A 21000-nucleotide genomic window follows, 5' to 3' on the forward strand; every position below is an offset into this window, starting at 1 on the left:
CTGATGACATCAGCCCGCACCTGCTGAAGCGATGCTCCCAGGAACTGGCTGCCCCTCTCACCCAAGTTCACAACTTGTGTACGGGAAAACGTCTGGCCTTCAGTGTGGAAGGAGGCTCGAGTAGTTCCTGCACACAAAAAGCTCCAGGACGGACCCAAAAACTACAGACCCATATCCCTGTTGTCAGTGGTGGGTAAAGTGTTTGAGAGGGTCGTGGCAGAGGTGGTGTGTAGCCATCTCAAGGACAATGCCCTCCTCTCAGACCAACAGTTTGGGTTCAGACCTGGAAGGTCAACCTCCGACCTAATGATGCTTCTCACCAGGCAGTGGCAGGACGCCCTCGACGACGGCAAGGACACTATAGTGGTTGCTTTGGACATAGCTGGAGCTTTTGATAAAGTATGGCACAACGGATTACTAGAAAAGCTTCGTGCTAAAGGCATCCAGGGTGGCTTGCTACGACTCCTGGGAAATTACCTGCAGGACAGAAGCCTCAAGGTGGTTGTCAACGGGCAAACATCTGAGTCCCTGCCTGTGGAGGCATCAGTGCCACAGGGTTCAATTCTTGGCCCACTCCTGTGGAATATCTACGTGGATGATCTTCTCCAGCTACTGCCAGGAGTCAAGGCCTATGCTGATGACTGCACCCTCTCCTATACCTATCCACGCCAGGACAGTGGGCGGGCTGCTGAGGCCATCAATCAGCAGCTACGAGTGATAAAGGAGTGGGGTGCTCGCTGGCAAGTGACATTCGCGCCGGAGAAGACACAGGCAATGGTTGTCTCGGTCCCCAGCCGCCATGGCAGCAATGGCAGGAAAGTTGTCTTTGGCGTTGCTGCTCTCCCACTCCAAGATGACGTCAAGATACTTGGAGTGGAGGTGGATCGAGGGCTGAGGTTTGACAGCCATGTCAAAACCATTGCCAAGAAAGCCTCTCACAGGATCTCCGCTCAGAAGGATCGCCAGTTTCCTCGACAGGAAGGGGAGACTGCTGCTGTACAAGGCACAGGTGCGGCCCCACCTTGAGTACGCAGCTCTCTCCTGGATGTCCTGTGCCGCCACACACAGAAGGAGACTGGACAGCATCCAACGCCGCGCCATACGGCTAGTAGATGCTGCAATACCACCTCACCCAGAGCCTGAGCGTCCCCTTGATTCACTGGAACACCGCAGAGATGTGGCGGCGATCGTAGTGTTCCATAAGGCACAGGTGCAAAGAGTGCCACATCTGGCAGGGCTGCGTCATCCTCTGAGAGTCACCGCACGGAGCACGAGAACGGTGCTCAATGGTGGTGACGCCGTAGAGGTGCCGCGATCCCACGGGTGTCAGCATCAACGCACCTTCGCAGGACGCGTCTCCAGGATGTGGAACTTGTTCACGGCCGCGGTGCCTCACGTCCAGGAGATGAACACACAGTGTCAAACTGATGGCACATAAGTGGAGACAGACACTGCCAACTCCTCTGACACTCTTTGTGACGTGACACTCAGTGTAGTGCAGTGCGTGAATAGTGCTAGTGAAGTGAAAAGAATAGTGCTCCATTTACATGCTGACCATCTTGTATATTATCTATTTTTAAGTCTTGTAAATATTGTAGAGAAATAGATTGTAGTACCCTTAGAATAGGTAGCACACGACAGTGCGCCTTTGGGTACATGTTCTTCTGTATAAATTATGTTTAAATAAAAAAAAAAAAAAAGAGAGAGAGAGAGAGAGAGAGAGAGAGAGAGAGAGAGAGAGAGAGAGAGAGAGAGAGAGAGAGAGAGAGAGAGAGAGAGAGAGAGAGAGAGAGAGAGAGAGAGAGAGAGAGAGAGAGAGAGAGAGAGAGAGAGAGAGAGAGAGAGAGAGAGAGAGAGAGAGAGAGAGAGAGAGAGAGAGAGAGAGAGAGAGAGAGAGAGAGAGAGAGAGAGAGAGAGAGAGAGAGAGAGAGAGAGAGAGAGAGAGAGAGAGAGAGAGAGAGAGAGAGAGAGAGAGAGAGAGAGAGAGAGAGAGAGAGAGAGAGAGAGAGAGAGAGAGAGAGAGAGAGAGAGAGAGAGAGAGAGAGAGAGAGAGAGAGAGAGAGAGAGAGAGAGAGAGAGAGAGAGAGAGAGAGAGAGAGAGAGAGAGAGAGAGAGAGAGAGAGAGAGAGAGAGAGAGAGAGAGAGAGAGAGAGAGAGAGAGAGAGAGAGAGAGAGAGAGAGAGAGAGAGAGAGAGAGAGAGAGAGAGAGAGAGAGAGAGAGAGAGAGAGAGAGAGAGAGAGAGAGAGAGAGAGAGAGAGAGAGAGAGAGAGAGAGAGAGAGAGAGAGAGAGAGAGAGAGAGAGAGAGAGAGAGAGAGAGAGAGAGAGAGAGAGAGAGAGAGAGAGAGAGAGAGAGAGAGAGAGAGAGAGAGAGAGAGAGAGAGAGAGAGAGAGAGAGAGAGAGAGAGAGAGAGAGAGAGAGAGAGAGAGAAACCACAATATGCTTGATCCCCACGCAGTCATCGTATCCTTAAACAACTTTGAAGTAAAGTTGGTCCCCTGATCGGACTGCAGCTCTGCTGGCAATCCAAAGTGTGTAAAGAAGGTTAACAAAGCCTTCAGCACCACCTTAGAGTGAGTGCTTCTCAGGGAATTGCTTCAGGATACCGCGTGGTAACATCCATTATGGTCAACAAATACTTGTGACCAGCCCTGGTAGTAGGCAGAGGACCTACTATATCAATCAAAACCCTCGTGAAGGGAGGATCAACAGCAGGGATAGGGTGGAGTGGCGCCACAGGGGTGTCTGATTAGGCTTGCCCACCACTTGACAAGTGTGGCAGCACTTAAGAATCGTGGCTACTTCTCCAGACATGCTGGGCCACCAAAATTGCGACGCAGGCGAGCGACGGTCTTTCGGATGCCCAGGTGTCCAGCCATGGGCCCCTCATGTGCCAACAGCACAAGTGCCTCACGCAGCTTCTGCGGCACAACTACTTGCAATAACTCACCACCGTCACTCTCCTGCCATCTACGACACAACACCCTTGATGCAAGACAAACTCCTCCCTGCCCTCCAACTCCTCACTTCCCTCACCCACTGAGCAAAGAAGGAGGCCAACGCCGGGTCCTCCTGCTGCCTACGAATGAGCTCTGCAGGCTCTAGCTGGGTAAGAGAAAGGGGACTATAGGGTCATGGGGTTGAGGCAACGCTGCAACCCAGGCTGCTCCGCTCCTGCCATGTGATCCGGTGAGTCCTCAGAAGGATCATCACCACCAGCCAGGCAGTCACCAGGCAAGGGAACAGCTCGCTCCCTGCCTCCAAGATGCTCCACAGGGGGAGAAACCTCCAACCCCCCCCGCAGAACTGGAAGTCTCCCACCCTGGGCGCCAACTTCCAACAAACTGCCTGACTTATCATGCTGGGGCCTGTGCTGAACATCAGAGCCCTCAGCCTCCACACCAGGAAGCGACTCAGCACGAGTGCTCCTCCGGAGTGCTCTGCAGAGTGAGGATAACCATCAAACAACTCAGCTACACCCAACACTCCGTCCTCACTCTCAGCAACAACTCCCAAAGCCGAGTCCGGTGCATTAACAAGTGACTCTACGCCGTCACCGTCAGCCTCTACACCAGAACTCAATGGTGAGCCCAACACTGGCTCCACCACATCAGCACTGTTACTCCCATCTGGAGTCAATCCCACCTGGCTGCTAGCAACCTCCTGGGTAGTAACAGGCTCTCTCTCAGCCCAGCGGGCCTGAGAGCGGGTAACAACATTTACAGAGTCTTGCACCACTGGCCCAGACTCTTCAGCAACCTCATCCTCATCAGAGGTTGGGATCCATACACGACCACCAGCCAAATCATTCCCAAGCAGGAAGTCCACTCCTGCGACTGGCAGTTCGTCTGCCACTGCTACCTGCGCCGTAGCAGTGACAAGAGGACATGACAGCGTCACCTCAGCCGTCACGAACTCCTCCACAGTGTTAAGTCCACGACACAACACTGCCTTGCTAGATGTCACCTTCTTCCCAGTGACATTTCGGCACACTGACTGCTGTGCTCCCGTATCACGCAGTACAGTGATGGGATGCTTGGTGCCATCAATCTCAACAGTGCCTCCACACAGGAAAGGAAAGCACCAGTCAAGCTCACTATCCTTAACAACACCGGGCGAGGCAACAGGGGGAGGGACAGGTGGGCCAACCTGCTCTCTCTCCTCCAAATACAACTCAGGCACACGCCGTGCCTTCTCACTTCTCACACCAACAAGGCAACTGGTTTCTGCGAGGACTTTGGAGTTTCAGCTGTTACTAATTTTGGGCAATTGAACTTAAAATGCCCTTTCCCTCGGCAGTGATAGCACGTAGGCTGGGAATCATACTTGGCGTTCTAGGCCGCCTTCCCGCCGTCCGTCCTTCGCAGAAAAAGGAGGGTGGGGGCCTGGGGCTTTCCAAACCCATTTTACTGCCGAATCCAGTATATCGCCTAAAGTGGCCTGGAGAGCCTGAGGAAGAACTGCCACCACTCCCTGGGCCTCCCTTAGGACCACCTTCCTTACGACTCCAACTCCCAGGCTGCTGCACAGGACGGTGGGCCAACACATAATCATCAGCCCATGTAGCAGCCTCCTTCAAGGTCCTAAACCTCTTCTCCTCAACAGAGGTACCAGCTCCTTATCAGCAATGTCGATGAACTGCTCCATAACTACTAACTCCTTCAAAGCCTCGAGAGAGTCAACACCCTCGCTAGCAACCCATCTCTCAAACACTTGCTCCAGTGAACGAGCACACTCGAGGTAGGAGTCACTTGCTCGCTTCCTCTTTCCTCTGAATTGCAAGCGATAGGCTTCTGGTCGCAGCTCATATGCCCGCAAAATGTCAGCCTTAAACTCCTCATAATCATCCAGATCATCAGCTGACATTTTATCATAAACTTCCAAGGCTTTTCCCTTGAGTTTATTCGCGACCAAGCCTACCCATCTCTCTCGAGACCAAGCAAACTCCTTGGCTTTCCTCTCGAAGCGAACAAACCACTCAGCCACCTTAGCCTCATCAAATTCGAGGACTAGCTGGAGACTTTGAACTAACGTACGCTCAACACTCTGTTCTCCTCCTCCTCCTACACTACCAACAACTCCAGGCGTACTTACTGCATGGCGAGTTCTCTCCCACTCCAACTCTCTATCTTTATCTGCCCTTTCTCTCTCCATCTCCAATCTCATCATCTCCATCTCTAGTCTCCTTCTCTGCTGCTAGTCTGTTTAACTCTCGTCTCCTCCGCTTCTCTAGCCCTCTCTTCTGCCTCTCTAGCCTCTTCCTCTGCTGCTAGTCTGTTTAACTCTCGTCTCTCTTCCGCTTCTCTAGCCTCTCCTCAGCAGCTAGTCTTTTAACTCTCGCGTCTCTTCTGCTTCTATCTCCATTTTCCTCATTTACAGCTTTAATCGCAGTTCCTCCAGTCTGGCAGCTGACTGGACACTATCAGCAATACTGCTTGCTGGACTAGATCGTCGGGAGCCTTCCCTGCTTCCGATACTTCTGCCAGGGCTAATATATCCCACATCACCTTCACTGGGACCGCCACGTGCGTTATCATGACACGTAGTAAATGCGTCCTCAACAGGAGGGCACAACTCCCAGACCAATGACTAGCGAGTAACAAGAACAGCCCAGCAACACGTGTCTCCACCCTGTGCCAGAAACCAAGAGCGCACGTGTCTACCTCCGCTGAAGACTGGCTGGTTACTGACTCCCGCTTGCAACGAGAAGCGAGAAGAAGGAGGGGAGTTGTCTGCTCAGCAGAACAGCCCGAGGGGCTCGCGATGGTGGCCATAGGTTTACATATAATAATATAATAAATTAAAGGGGATTAAGACGGTGCCTATCATATATATATATATATATATATATATATATATATATATATATATATATATATATATATATATATATATATATTGTGAGGGCCACCGCATTATTTCCCTTTATTTAATTATATTATATGTGTAGCCTCTGGCCCAAGCGCGGGCTGTCGCTATTCCGCTGTTTCCACCATTTTGTTGTGTCTGTGAGCCTCGCATCAGTAACCAGCCAGTCTTCAGCGGTGGTAGACACGTGCGCTCTTTGTTTCTGGCACAGGGTGGAGACACGATTTGCTGGGCTGTTCTGGGTACTCGCTAGTCATCGGTCGGGGAGTTGTGCCCTCCCTTGAGTAGCTGGCATGTTGCTCGGTAGACCGTGGCTGTGTAGGACAACGGGCTTGTTGTCCTAAGGAGTGTGGCCGATTGGGTCTACATTTCATGTCTGGCGTTCGTACCCTCGTGGTGTGGCGACGCGGAGAGACACGTTACTGTCTCGTCCTGATTGTAGCTTTGTAGATGGCCGTGGTCACCAGTGTGTTTGGTGGGCGGCTGTGTGCCCCCACCATCTGTTGTGTAGTATAAGTAGTATACTGTTTATATTACCGGCCAGTCCTCAGCGGAGTTAACACGTACGTTCTCGGCACAGGAAGAGACACGTGTGTCTGGACTGTGCTTTACAAGTACTCATTAGTCATTGGTCTGGGAGTTGTGCCATCCCTCGAGTAGCTGGCTTGCTACTAGGTAGAATGTGTCTTGTTGCTCTGGGAGAGGTGTAGTAGGTTTGGCTGCACTTCTGTTTTGCGTCCGTCCTGTATTGTGGCGGCAACGCGTGGGAGAGACGCGGCATTGTCTCGTCCTGTTTGTTGATGGTGTGCCCCCACCATCTTTTGTATAGTTTCAGTAGTAAACTGTATTGTAGTGGTAGTAGCCACGCACACCATTGAAGGCTGAGAGGCTTCATGTCGGCCAGTGGTGCGTAGTTGTCGTCCGCCAGACTTGTCTGCAACGAGTATTTGGACTCTGTATAGTGGGTGTCACCCGTAGGTGGTGTCTGGGCTTGTGTGTACATCACCGGATGTGCTGTACACATCATATATTGCAGTAGTAGTAGGCCAGGGACGTCAGTCTAACAGGTGTTAGTAAACACTTGTTGTAGTAGGATAGTATAGTAATATATACTGCACGTTTTGTCCCAGTCTGTGAACCCTCACAGTCTGGGTGCATGGCGGGTGGAGAAGCATTAATACTTCATGAGAGAAGTGGGTGGAATTGTCCTTGTGGGCGGTTTCTCTAGGGGGTATTAAGGCCTCGCCCTGTTACACATAACATCTGCCATTTATAAATTCTACTTGGTTGGGTACAGGAGGAGAAGGAGTTGCTGAGGAGATTACCTTACAGTGGGGGAATTTATATACTGTTAGCGACCTTGAAAGAACCTGAGGGTTACGGCGGCTGTGAATTATAGTAGTGGGGACTCTGTGGAGTGTTTTATAATCCCCACTGTACTGATCGTAACAAAGTTGGCGATTTTGCCAGAATAACAGTCTAGTGAGCTGTAGCAGCTAACCGCAGCCGTGTGGCGTACGTAAACCATAACAATATATATATATATATATATATATATATATATATATATATATATATATATATATATATATATATATATATATATATATAGAGAGAGAGAGAGAGAGAGAGAGAGAGAGAGAGAGAGAGAGAGAGCAGCAATACGAAAATAACGTGAGATTTGAATGTTTTGTGACACCAAGGAATACAAAGGAAGAAAAGATCGACATGTCAGTGGTAATGATATTTATTTGCCATCATCAAGAAACACAAAGGAAGACAGAATGACATGTATGTGACAATGGTATTTGCCGTCAGCAAGGAACACAAAGGAAGACAGATCGACATGTCGGTGACAATACTAGTATTTGCCCTCACCAAGGAACTCAAAGAAATACAGTTCAACATGACACTGGCTAGTATTTGCCATCACGAAGGAACACAAAGGAAAGGCCAATGACGTTATCGCGGCAAGTTTGGCTTTATAAGATCAATATAAACAGTTACATTATACTCCCTCACACATTAATGTTTCTCATTCTTTCGTTAGCCTGTGGAGGTAGAAGACGTGAGCCAGAGAGAGAGAGAGAGAGAGAGAGAGAGAGAGAGAGAGAGAGAGAGAGAAGCAGGAGATGAAGACAGAGAACAAAGGAAAAGAGAGAGAAAATAAAAGGCAGCACAAAACATGTTGCTTTATAATGCATTTGCTTCCTTCATACGATGTTACTGCTCATTACTGCTGGAGGAGGAGGAGGAGGAGGAGGCAACAACAGCAGCAGCAGCAGCAGCAGCAGCAGCAGCATTGGCGGCTCCAGTTGTAGTTGGAGAATGAATATGAAGATGAGTTGGAAAATACTGCATGAGTCACATCCGGCTTTTACCTATATTCTTATCCGAATGAGACTGAGACAGGGACACACATCCTGCTCCTGTACAGCAGATATGATGACAGGTTACCCACATTACAGATGTCATGATTTGAATTGTCTTACATTGTCAAATATTTCATCATAAAAGGGATTGTAGAGCATTTTTTGGCATTACTTCACAATCATTTTCTTCTGATTTATTAGACTTTCGTACTTAACTCAGTAAACGCAAACACATTTTGTCGTCGTAGTTGTTTGTAGGGCAGTGAGACACATAACAATAGATCCGCTAAGAAGTATTTTCGTTTAATGCTGAAAAAAAAAAATAGAATACAGCGAACAATGTTTGTTAAGCAGTTACTAAAATAAACAAGATATGTACTGAATTGGCAGCTTAGCACGATTGTAGACAGTTTTGCGACTGCAATTGATGGCGAACGATTTTTCTTTTACTTTCAATTGTGGGATGAACAAGCTATCCTTTACACTAAAGTTCCCTCCTGGTGACAATCCTCGCATCTCTCCTCCTCTGCTAACCTAGGCGTGCCAGTCCGGTGAATGTGAGGCGCTTACCGGTGTCACTTTCGTAAGTGGCCGACTATTCCTAAGTGAAGATTATGAGTAAAGGACAGACAGAGAATATTCCGTGTAAAAGGTGGGGACAGCTGAGTGTCATTGAAGAAGAGGGAATAGATGTCTGGAAATTTATGTCGAGTTGATAGATGGAGGAATTCAGTTGTTCTGAGTAGTCTCTGAAAGGACGTGGAGAGACATAGATAGGGTGGTATCATCAGCGTACGAGTGGATAGGGCAAGAAGTTTGGCTAAGAAAATCATTGATAAATAATAAAAGAATAAAGAGAAGAACAGTGGCCGTTTACCACGGTTGCAATAGAATGATCGGAAACCGTAGGAGGGCAGTTTTGAAATAAAAGCTTTTAGCTAGACTCATCAAAAGCTATTCCTCCTAACACAACAGCAAAAGTTTCACTGATATTTCTAAAACAGGGTCGACAACACTCAGTGAGGAAAGGCAAAAGATCTCCAGTAGAAGCCATACTAGCGATTAGAGAGAAGATTGTGAAGTGACAGATGTTTGTTTGCGAATCTTCTTAAAAAAAAAAAAAAAAAAAAAAAAAAAAAAAAAATATATATATATATATATATATATATATATATATATATATATATATATATATATATATATATATATATATATATATATATATATATATATATATATATATATATATATATAAGATAAGCAAGAAATTACATTTATATGGTTGTAGTTTGATGGATTAGAACGGTCACCCTTTTAAATGAAAGGCTGAATATATGCAAATATTTAGCATCAAGGAAACGAAAAGTCGATATACATAGTTGATTAATTGTGCCAGATGATGCACGCACGGAATCACAGTTTTCTAGGAACAAAAGGAGAGCCTCCATCAGGTCCATAAGCCTTACCAGTGTTTAGGCCACTCCGTGCATGGAAAGTACCATTACGAAGAACTTTAATTGACAGCATGAAATAGTCATAAAGAGAAGGAAATTGAGAGGGAAGGCCAGAATCATCAACAAAGGTTTGGGAAAAGAGCTCAACTTAAGAAACAGATGAGATAGAAATTCTGCCATCAGGAGGAAATAAAGGAAAATGAAGAATTAAAATTATTGGAGATGATTTTGGTCAGATGCTAAAAGCCACAAGGGGAGGTTGGAGTTTGAAAGATTTTGACATTTTCTATTCATGAAGGAGAGTTTTGCAAGTTAAAGAACAGACTTGGCATGATTCCAGGCATAAAAATAAAGTGTATGAGATTCAAGAGATGGAAGGTTCAAGTAATTTTTGTAGGCAACCGCTCTATCAAGTATAGCACGAGACTAGGCTGTGTTAAACCAAGTTTTAGAAGGTTTAGGTTCAGAAAATTAGTGTGAAGTGTACGCCTCCATGTCACACACTATCACCTTTCCTATGCATTCAGCACACAAAGACGGGCCTCTGACACAGAAACATTAATAATTCCAGGTAAAATAAGCATAATACCTCCTCGGTCTCCCCCAAGTGGCAAATATGAAACACTAGAGTCGCCTTCGCTTTGGGGTATCTTGAGAAGGGATTAGAGAAATTGGAAAATATACAGCGATGAGGTTGTTATCAGAGGAGAATTAGAGGTAAGAAAAAAGGTCAAGAGTATTGGGTGTATCTCTAAGTCGATCAGAAATACGACTAGGGTGTTGAACTATTTGCTTTATGCCATGAAGAATAGCAAAGTTGACGGGTAGTTCACCAGGATGGTCAGTAAAGGGAGAAAACATCTAAAGCTGTTGGTGAACACTAGAATCTCCATGGATGGAAATCTCCGCGAATGGATAATAGACTTGGAAGTTAAATAGTCAAAGAATTTATTATATAGTCCGAGAGATAGATAGCACAGATCAGTTTAGTTAGAGAGTGATTATTGAGTCGAAGCCAGATGATAGATATATCGAAAGATTCAAAAGCAAGGGCACGAGAGGAAGTGAAGTCGTTGCCAACAGAGATGCAACATCCAAGTTTGGAGCGAAACTGAGGATAGAATAAGTAGGAAACGAATAAAAAAGAGGCTATTGTCAGTTTCCTCAGACAGCTGTGTTTTGGTGGGGAAGAGAATATGAGGTTTTGTAGAGGAGAGCTGGTGTTCCACAGACTGAAAATTAGATCTAAGACAGCAAATATTAAAGTTAATGAAGAAAAAGTTGTGGAAGGTGTCATGACATTTTGGGTTACTACTGGAAGAGCAGTCGGACCACAGGACATTAATTTTATGGTCCTCTCCCTGAGGCTGGATTAGAGCTTTTTCATTCATTTTAAGATACTTTGATACTGATCACAGCACATCTTGAAATGATCAAGATCTGAACTGATCCGAAACACAACTAGTGTTATTAGATCTCGCTGGGAGTAAATTATTACTTTGGTATGCTTCTACTACCAACTTGTTGTTGTTGTTGTTGTTGTTGTTGTTGTACTATTAGCAGGAAGAGCAATTGTAATAGTTGTAGTAGTAATAATAATAGTAATGTAGTAACAATAATGGTGACGGGGTGGCGTACTAGGTAAGGTGGTGAGCGTAGGATCGGGCAGTCGTCCACGCGTAGGTTCGAATCCCACCACATACCGGCTTGAAATTTTGCCATTTGTCAAGTGGCTTAAAGTTACCTGCATGTCATCATGATACCTATGTTCTAGGTGTTTACAGCAAAGATGCGCTTGGATGGTGATATGGCCCCTAATTTGGGTACCACTATGAATAAAATTGCCTGCCCACTAATGGGTGGAAGCTGAACATTGGTTCCCATACATACGCTTCAAGTATACCTACAGGCGCTATAGGCCATAACATAAAAAAAACAAACCAACTATAATGATAATAATAATAATAATAATAATAATAATAATAATAATAATAGTAATAATAATAATAATAATAAAAATAATAATATTAATAATAATAATAATAATAATAATAATAATAATAATAATAATAATAATAATAATAATTTGTTATCAACAGTTAACAATTCATCAAATTTATATCACTTAGATTAATTACAAAACATTTCCAAGTATCATCAGTACCATCTTTCTTATAGTACTTTCTCTTCCACCTCCTCCATGTCTTCATCCATCAACATTTGCATCTTTATCATCATCACCATCATCATCGCCATCATCATCATCATCATCATCATCATCATCATCATCATCATCATCATCATCGGAATATGGTAGAAAGCACCACTCGTCAGGTACCCTGTTTGGGAGATATCAAAGGTAAATTAGAAGTAACACACACAAGCGCACACACACACACACACACACACACACACACACACACACACACACACACAGATCATAGAAGAGAAGATTGCTGAGAAAGTGGTGAAGGTTATTAAATCAAATGAGACATTGGTGAGGGAAACTGTAGACAAAAAGAGATGTGTGGTGATATTTGGTGTGGAGGAGGATAAGACACCGAGTAAAATGGAGAGAGAAAAACATAAAAAGGTGATAAATAATATCATTAATGTGGTGCAGGAGGAGGAAAAGACCTAGTACAAGAAATAGAGGACTTCCATAGAATTGGAAAGTTCACAAGAGAAGGTATGAGGCCAATAAGAATCAAACTTAAGTCACAAAAGGATGTAGATGAATTGGTGGAGAAGTCATGGAGGCTAGCCCAGCAGGAAACAACAAGGAAGATTTGGTTGAGAAGAGATCTCGGTGAAAAGGAAAGAGAAATGTTAAATGAGTTGAGAAAGGAGGCTTTGAAAAAAATGAAGAGAGGACAGAAGAGGAGAAGAAAGAGTTTTTCTGGAGAATCTTGGATATGAGACTGAGGAAGTGGTTCATAACCCAGAAAAGTACAGCAAGAAAGGACTAAAGAAACTTACGTATGAGCGGAATGTAATGTATTCCAACATAAATGGAGTGATATCGGGGATTTTAGAACTCAACGATTACTTGAGGACAAGAACCCAGATATTGTGGGTCTTACTGAAACAAAACTGAGAGAGGGAGAAGACCTGATGATGGTTGGAGAAGGGAAATATAATGTTTGGAAAAGAAATAGAGTAGGTAAGATGGGAGGAGGAGTGATGTTGCTGGTTAAAAAAGATATAAAGGTGGATCAAGTGAAAGAAGGTATGGGAAAGGCAGAAGTGCTAAAGATCAGAGCAGAAACTAATGAAGGAAAAAGAGGCACTACATAGTGGTGTACGTACCACCTAAGACAAATGCATGGTCAGTACAGGAATATGAAGAAATGATAAGTGATACAGGAACATGTCTGGAAGAAATGTTGGGTGGCTGTGAACGAACTATAATGATGGGAGATTTTAATTGTAAAGAGGTGTGTTGGGAGGACTGGTCAATGGAAGGATCAGAGACAACATGGGAAATACACTATTGACACTGGCAATGGAAAATGTGTTAACTCAGTGGGTCAAAGAAGATACTAGGTTTGGAGGAGAGGGAGCATCGTCAAGACTGGACTTGGTCTTTAGTACAGAGCCAATGGTCATTGAGGAGATGAGGGTGGAGTGCCCTTTAGCAAAGAGTGATCATGCAGTTTTGGAGTTCAAGGTGATAGATGAAGAGAAATCTAGAAGAAATGAAGAATATAAAGTGGGAAGATGGAATTATGCCAAGACAGATTTTGGAAACCTAAAGAAATTCTTTCAAGAGACAAATTGGATGAAATTCAAGAGTGCTAAGGAGCAAATGAAAAGTGGAAGGAATTTATAAAAATATACAAAGAAGGTGAGAAAAATTTGTACCAATAAGACAACATAGAGAAGTTGGAAAGCAGGACTGGTTTAACGATAGATGTGAAAAGGCTAGAACAAGAAAAGAGGATGCATGGAAGAGGTGGAGAAGGAAAAGACGGATTAAGCAGTGGGAAAGTTACAAAAGAGCAAGAAATGAATATGTGTTGATTAGAAGAGAAGAAAGAAAGAAACAAGAAAAGGATATAATTGATAAATGTAAAGACCAACCAAGGCTTTTTACAGACATGTGAACAACAACATCAAAAATAGAGAAAGTATTGAAAGTTTAGAAGTAAATGGAGTATGCAGTGAAGATCCCAGGAAATGGCAGAGGCTATGAATGGATGCTTTCGGAAGGTATTCACAAAGGAGACTGCTTTTGACAAACCACTGGTAATGGAACAGAAAGGGATTATGAAGGAGTTTCAAGTAACTGTGGAGGAGATCAAGAATATGATGGGGAGTTTAGAAGTGAGAAAAGCTGTGGGACCTGATGGGGTATCAGGATGGATTTTAAGAGAATGCAGGAGCAACTGGCAGAAAAAGTTTGTGAAGTAATTGATGCCTCATTAAGGGAAGGTGTAGTGCCCCAAGACTGGAAAAGAGCTAACATTGTCCCAATCTATAAATCAGGTAACAAGAGAGACCCATTGAACTATAGACCAGTGTCACTTACAAGTGTGGTAGCTAAGATGTGTGAGAGGGTGGTGAAGAATAGATGGACAGACTTCTTGGAGAAAAATGACATACTTTGTGAGTGTCAATTTGGTTTTAGAAAAGGGCGTTCATGCACGACAAACCTGATATGTTACTATTCGAGGGTGATAGATGTAATACAGGAAAGAGATGGTTGGGCTGATGGAATATATCTGGATTTAAAAAGGCCTTTGATAAGGTACCACACCGGAGACTGATCTGGAAACTTGAAATGGTAGGAGGAGTGCATGGCAGTTTACTAAAATGGATGGAAGACTTTTGGTAGGAAGAGAAATGAGAACAATAATTAAGGACAGACCATCAGAATGGGGCTTGGTGGAGAGTGGAGTTCCACAGGGATCAGTGTTGGCACCAGTAATGTTCGCGGTCTACATAAATGACATGGTGGATGGGGTGTCCAGTTATGTGAGCCTATTTGCAGACGATGCAAAATTGTTAAGAAAAGTGAGATGTGACAAAGATTGCGAACTACTCCAGGAAGACTTGGACAGAATATGGAAATGGAGCTGTACATGGCAAATGGAGTTCAACACGACAAAATGCAAGAAAATAGAGTTTGGCAAGAGTGAAAGAAGAATCAGGAGTATGTACAAGATAGGAAATGAAGACATAAAACCAGTCATGAAGAAAAAGACCTTGGGGTGACAATTACCAATGACCTATCGCCAGAGAGACATATAAACAAAATAATTGGAGAAGTATTGAACTTATTGAGGAACATAAGAGTGGCGTTCGTATATTTAGATGAAGAAATGATGAAGAAAATAATTACTGCAATGATAAGACCGAGGCTTGAATATGCAACAATACAGTGGGCTCGAACTTAAAGAAACACATAAGGAAACTAGAGAAAGTACAGAGGGCTGCAACAAAATGGTGCCTGACTTAAGAGATTTGACTTATGAAGACAGACTGAAAAGAATGCAACTTCCGACCCTGGAAAACAGAAGAGAAAGGGAGACCTGATAGCAATATACAGAGTGATGATTGGCATGGAAAAAATGGATAGGGAAGATCTGTGTATGTGGAATGAAAGAGTGTCGAGAGGGCATGGGAAAAAACTAAAAATGGCCACTTATAGGAGAGATGTGAAAAATATAGCTTCCCTCATAGAAGGGTGGAAGCATGGAATAGTTTAGACGTGGAAGTGGTCAACGCAAGGAATATTCATGATTTTAAGAAAAAGCTGGACATTAATAGATATGGAGACGGGACAACACGAGCATAGCTCTTTTCCCGTATGGTACAATTAGGTAAATACAATTAGGTAAATACACACACACACACACACACACACACACACAAGTTCGATTATCGTAGTATATGATAAATATTTGAGTGGATTTTTTTTTTATTTATTTATTTATTTATTTATTATTATTTTTTTTAACTATCAGTGATAAATTAGCTGATACATGTCTCTGCTTACGGAGGAAAAACATACTCCTGAAAAAAATTCATATGATGGTCCGATCATAAATGTGCATCGGCGCCTTGTGGTAACCAAGTTATCACTGTAATACTTTCTTAGCGTCAATATGTAATTTGTATATCAATAATCGGCTTTTTAGCCGATGAAGCTACCAACAAATGAAAATAAAATATCATTATTGTTAATATTGTTAAAATCAAATATTCTGTTTGTACTGCAGTTTATCTTCAACCAACCAAGAGAGAGAGAGAGAGAGAGAGAGAGAGAGAGAGAGAGAGAGAGAGAGAGAGAGAGAGAGAGAGAGAGAGAGAGAGAGTTGAGGAGAAAGATGCGTTACATTTTGGTTTCCGATACTATAGAGAGAGAGAGAGAGAGAGAGAGAGAGAGAGAGAGAGAGAGAGAGAGAGAGAGAGAGAGAGAGAGAGAGAGAGAGAGAGAGAGATGACTGTACCCTGTCTCGCAGCTTCACGAGGAAGAGGCAGAGGACGTGATTAATGCCACCAACAGACAACTTAGTGACATCCTGGCCTGGGGACGTCGGTGGCAAGTCAAGTTGCTGCCGAGAAGACCCAAGCCATGGTGATATCACGTTCAAGGGAGGACGCCAGGCGACTGGAGGGGAAGCTGAAGTTTGGTGACGACACCCTCGCCCTACAGGACTCCGTTAGTATCCTGGGGGTGGAGGTTGACTTGTCTCCGAACTCAGCTTCGCATGCCATCTGGAGGGTGTGGCACGCAAGGCCTCCTTGAGGGTGACATTCCTGCGGCGAGTCCAGCACTTTTTCAACGCTGATGGCCTCCTGAAGCTCTACAAGGCCCAGGTGAGGCCCATCATGGAGTACTGTCCCCTCACATCGATGAGCAGCGCCCAGTCCCACCTCTCCCTACTGGACAAAGTACAAAGGCGGGCAGAATGCTTAATACAAGGTGCCAGCAGCTGGCAGCGGCAACGGCGTGGGCAGCAACAACAACCTCAGCAGCAGCAACAACAACATCAACAGGGGCGCCACCACCATCATCATCACCAGCAGCAACAACAGCAGCTGCAGCAGCAGCAACCGCAGCAGCAGCAGCGATGCTTCCCAAGGCTGCTAGACAGTCTCGAGCACCGCATGAGAGTTGGTGCCCTGACAGTGCTACACAAGGCACAGTTGCTGCACACACCACACCTCGCAGCACTTCGGGTCCCATGGCGGAGGTCTCAGCGCACTACGAGAGCGGTAGTGACTAATGACCTCCTCCTGGAAGTCCCGAAGACCAGCACTGTGAGGTGCCAGCGCTCCTTCACTTGCGCCACAGCAACACTGTGAAACACCTTCACCCCTGTGGTGGATCCCAGGACCATGTCCACCCAGCAGGTGAAAATGGCGGCCCACAGATGGTGCCGCACCCACTCCCCCTAGTGCCGTGACACTAAAGTGACAGTGAAAAGCCCTGACAGTGACAGTGGTTTAAGGCAGTGATCAGTGACAGTGACAGTGACAGTGCTACGTGTTTTTCACAATTACCATTTTTGCATATATTATCATTACTCCTATGGTGAACATTATAATAAGGCTTAAGCTTTAAAATAGGCTCCTTCATGACAGAGAAGGCCTTTAGCTTCCGTACAAATTTCCCAAGCCTCATGAAAAATCATGTTATCTTGTTTAAATAAGAGAGAGAGAGAGAGAGAGAGAGAGAGAGAGAGAGAGAGAGAGAGAGAGAGAGATGAACACCTTCAGAATTCTATCAAATTGCTCCACTTGGGTCGCCAGCAGTCCAGTCATTTCGATCAGGCTTGTAGTCGCTGGCTTATTCCATAGTAGTACGTGCAAGAAACATTACCATAATATATACGTTGATGAAATAACATCACAGTGAAATTAAATAATGTTACCTTGATAGTCCTCAAATTATCCTAAAACAAGGTAATTAATTACTCTGCACCCGGGAACATTGGCTGGGGAACTGGCGACAACTCACGACCGGTGTCTCTCTCTCTCTCTCTCTCTCTCTCTCTCTCTCTCTCTCTCTCTTTTTTTTTTTTTTATTTAAACAAAACTTAATACAAAGGAACATGTACCCAAAGGCGCACTGTCGTGTGCTACCTATTCTAAGGGTACTACAATCTATTTCTCTACAATATTTACAAGACTTAAAAATAGATAATATACAAGATGGTCAGCATGTAAATGGAGCACTATTCGTTTCACTTCACTAGCACTATTCACGCACTGCACTACACTGAGTGTCACGTCACAAAGAGTGTCAGAGGAGTTGGCAGTGTCTGTCTCCACTTATGTGCCATCAGTTTGACACTGTGAGTGTTCATCTCCTGGACGTGAGGCACCGCGGCCGTGAACAAGTTCCACATCCTGGAGACGCGTCCTGCGAAGGTGCGTTGATGCTGACACCCGTGGGATCGCGGCACCTCTACGGCGTCACCACCATTGAGCACCGTTCTCGTGCTCCGTGCGGTGACTCTTAGAGGATGACGCAGCCCTGCCAGATGTGGCACTCTTTGCACCTGTGCCTTATGGAACACTACGATCGCCGCCACGTCTCTGCGGTGTTCCAGTGAATCAAGGGGACGCTCAGGCTCTGGGTGAGGTGGTAGTGCAGCATCTACTAGCCGTATGGCGCGGCGTTGGATGCTGTCCAGTCTCCTTCTGTGTGTGGCGGCACAGGACATCCAGGAGAGAGCTGCGTATTCAAGGTGGGGCCGCACCTGTGCCTTGTACAGCAGCAGTCTCCCTTCCTGTCGAGGAAACTGGCGATCCTTCTGAGAGCGGAGATCCTGTGAGAGGCTTTCTTGGCAATGGTTTTGACATGCCTGTCAAACCTCAGCCCTCGATCCACCTCCACTCCAAGTATCTTGACGTCATCTTGGAGTGGGAGAGCAGCAGCGCCAAAAGACAACTTTCCTGCCATTGCTGCCATGGCGGCTGGGGACCGAGAGACAACCATTGCTTGTGTCTTCTCCGGCGCGAATGTCACTTGCCAGCGAGCACCCCACTCCTTTATCACTCGTAGCTGCTGATTGATGGCCTCAGCAGCCCGCCCACTGTCCTGGCGTGGATAGGTATAGGAGAGGGTGCAGTCATCAGCATAGGCCATGACTCCTGGCAGTAGCTGGAGAAGATCATCCACGTAGATATTCCACAGGAGTGGGCCAAGAATTGAACCCTGTGGCACTGATGCCTCCACAGGCAGGGACTCAGATGTTTGCCCGTTGACAACCACCTTGAGGCTTCTGTCCTGCAGGTAATTTCCCAAGAGTCGTAGCAAGCCACCCTGGATGCCTTTAGCACGAAGCTTTTCTAGTAATCCGTTGTGCCATACTTTATCAAAAGCTCCTGCTATGTCCAAAGCAACCACTATAGTGTCCTTGCCGTCGTCGAGGGCGTCCTGCCAATGCCTGGTGAGAAGCATCATTAGGTCGGAGGTTGACCTTCCAGGTCTGAACCCAAACTGTTGGTCTGAGAGGAGGGCATTGTCCTTGAGATGGCTACACACCACCTCTGCCACGACCCTCTCAAACACTTTACCCACCACTGACAACAGGGATATGGGTCTGTAGTTTTTGGGTCCGTCCTGGAGCTTTTTGTGTACGGGAACTACTCGAGCCTCCTTCCACACTGAAGGCCAGACGTTTTCCCGTACACAAGTTGTGAAGACTTGGGTGAGAGGGGCAGCCAGTTCCTGGGAGCATCGCTTCAGCAGGTGCGGGCTGATGTCATCAGGGCCGGTGGCTTTCTGTGTGTCCAGCCCCGCAATAATCGCTTCACCTGCTGATGCGTCACCTCCACCATGGTGACAGTCTTCTCACATTGCTGGACCAGCTGAGGCGGTGGCTGCTGTGGATTCCCGACCTTCATTTTTCCAGCAAACAAGGAAGCCAGCAACTGTGCCCTCTCCTTACTGCTGGTGGCGACAGTACCGTCCTGCTTGCTGAGGGAGGGATGGATTCTTGGTGGCCAGTTCCTTGTTTGTCCTTAACAAGAGACCACCAAGTTTTGTTTCCTACGCCAGTGCCACACAGTTTCCGGCGCAGGCTTTCCTCCCACTTTTTAAGGCCCACTTGCTGGTTACCACCATCCTCCTGCATGCAGCCCTGTGCAGGTCCTTGTTGCGCCGAGTCGGGTTCCTCTTGTAGCGGAGCCAGGCAGCATACTTTGCCTCGGCAGCAACACGGCAACGGTAGCCAAACCATGGCTGATCCGTCGATCTGGTGGTGTATTCCTGTGTGGGACGTGGCGTCTCTGGAGGGCGAGAAGGTGAGAGGTGAGTGCAAGTGCTTCACTCTCTGCTCCTCCCTGTAGCAGAGTGGCCCATGGGGTGTGGGTCAGGTCGCGGCGCAGGGAAGCCCAGTCTGCTTTGTTCCACAGCCAGATGGTGCGGGTGGTGGCCTCGTCCTGAGCCACGCCCACTTCCAGCTGTGTCAGTACAGCGTGATGGTCAGAGCTGCCCACGAGCCCCAGCTGATGACACTGAAGCTTGTCTTCCTGGTAGTCTGAGATGACAGGGTCTAATGTCCCTCCTCGTTCATGTGTGGGAAGGTGACATGATCTGTCAGACCCTGCACCTCCAGGAGATTCTCGTAGGCGTCTCTTTCCAGGTGGTGATTGAGATCCCCCACAATCAGCACGTGGCTGCAGCTGTGTGCCATCATCAGGTTGTCTAAGGTCTCAGTCAGGTACAGGAGTGAGTCAGGCCCTTGTCGCGGGGGCGATACAGGGCACACAGCAGGAGGGCTGAGCGGTCTGCCAGCATTACTCGGAAGTACATCATCTCCATCATTGGAGGCGTGTCTATGTCGAGTAGCTGGGCCTGCATTCCTTCCTTGAAGCAGACAGCCACTCCACCTCCTGTTCGCTCCTGTCGGTCCCTCCTCACCCAGTGGGTGAAGCCCTGCATCCTGCCATACGTGGGCTCCACCTCACTGTTCAGCCATGTCTCGGTCACCACAACAACGTCTGCATTGTGTCGTTGCACACAGTTGTGGTATAAGTCTGCAAGGTTAGTCCGGAGACCACGGACGTTGCTAGAGACGACCTTTAGTTGGCGGCGGGGCAAGCTGGCTGTACCATGGTGAGGGATGGTAGTGAGCGAGGCCTGCTAGTCCGAGGTGGTGGTTAGGGTCCGCGGCCGACTGCTGGTACTGGTGAAGAGGAGTGGTCCACTGCCGCCCCTGGTTCTGATTCCAGATACCAGGCTGAGGAAGGAGTGGGCGAGGTTGTGGCAAGGACTGAAATGAAGTGAGGGGGTGGGCGGGCTGAGGCGCTGCAGGTGGGAAGGGTGTGGCTGTGTATCTTTCCAC

General features: G+C 46.4%; 1 protein-coding gene across 1 annotated transcript in view; it reads right to left on the bottom strand.

Moving 5' to 3' along the window:
• Window positions 1–11710: 11710 nt before the first annotated feature.
• The window catches only part of LOC123509922, a 60488-nt gene continuing 51198 nt past the window's right edge, over window positions 11711–21000 (bottom strand). Inside the window, exon 6 of the mRNA XM_045264547.1 lies at window positions 11711–12033. The gene's annotated coding sequence lies outside the window, so the exon portion shown is untranslated. The remainder of the gene's footprint in view (window positions 12034–21000) is intronic.

The sequence above is a fragment of the Portunus trituberculatus genome, chromosome 27 (assembly GCF_017591435.1).
Source record: "Portunus trituberculatus isolate SZX2019 chromosome 27, ASM1759143v1, whole genome shotgun sequence".
Taxonomy (NCBI): Eukaryota; Metazoa; Arthropoda; class Malacostraca; order Decapoda; family Portunidae; genus Portunus; species Portunus trituberculatus.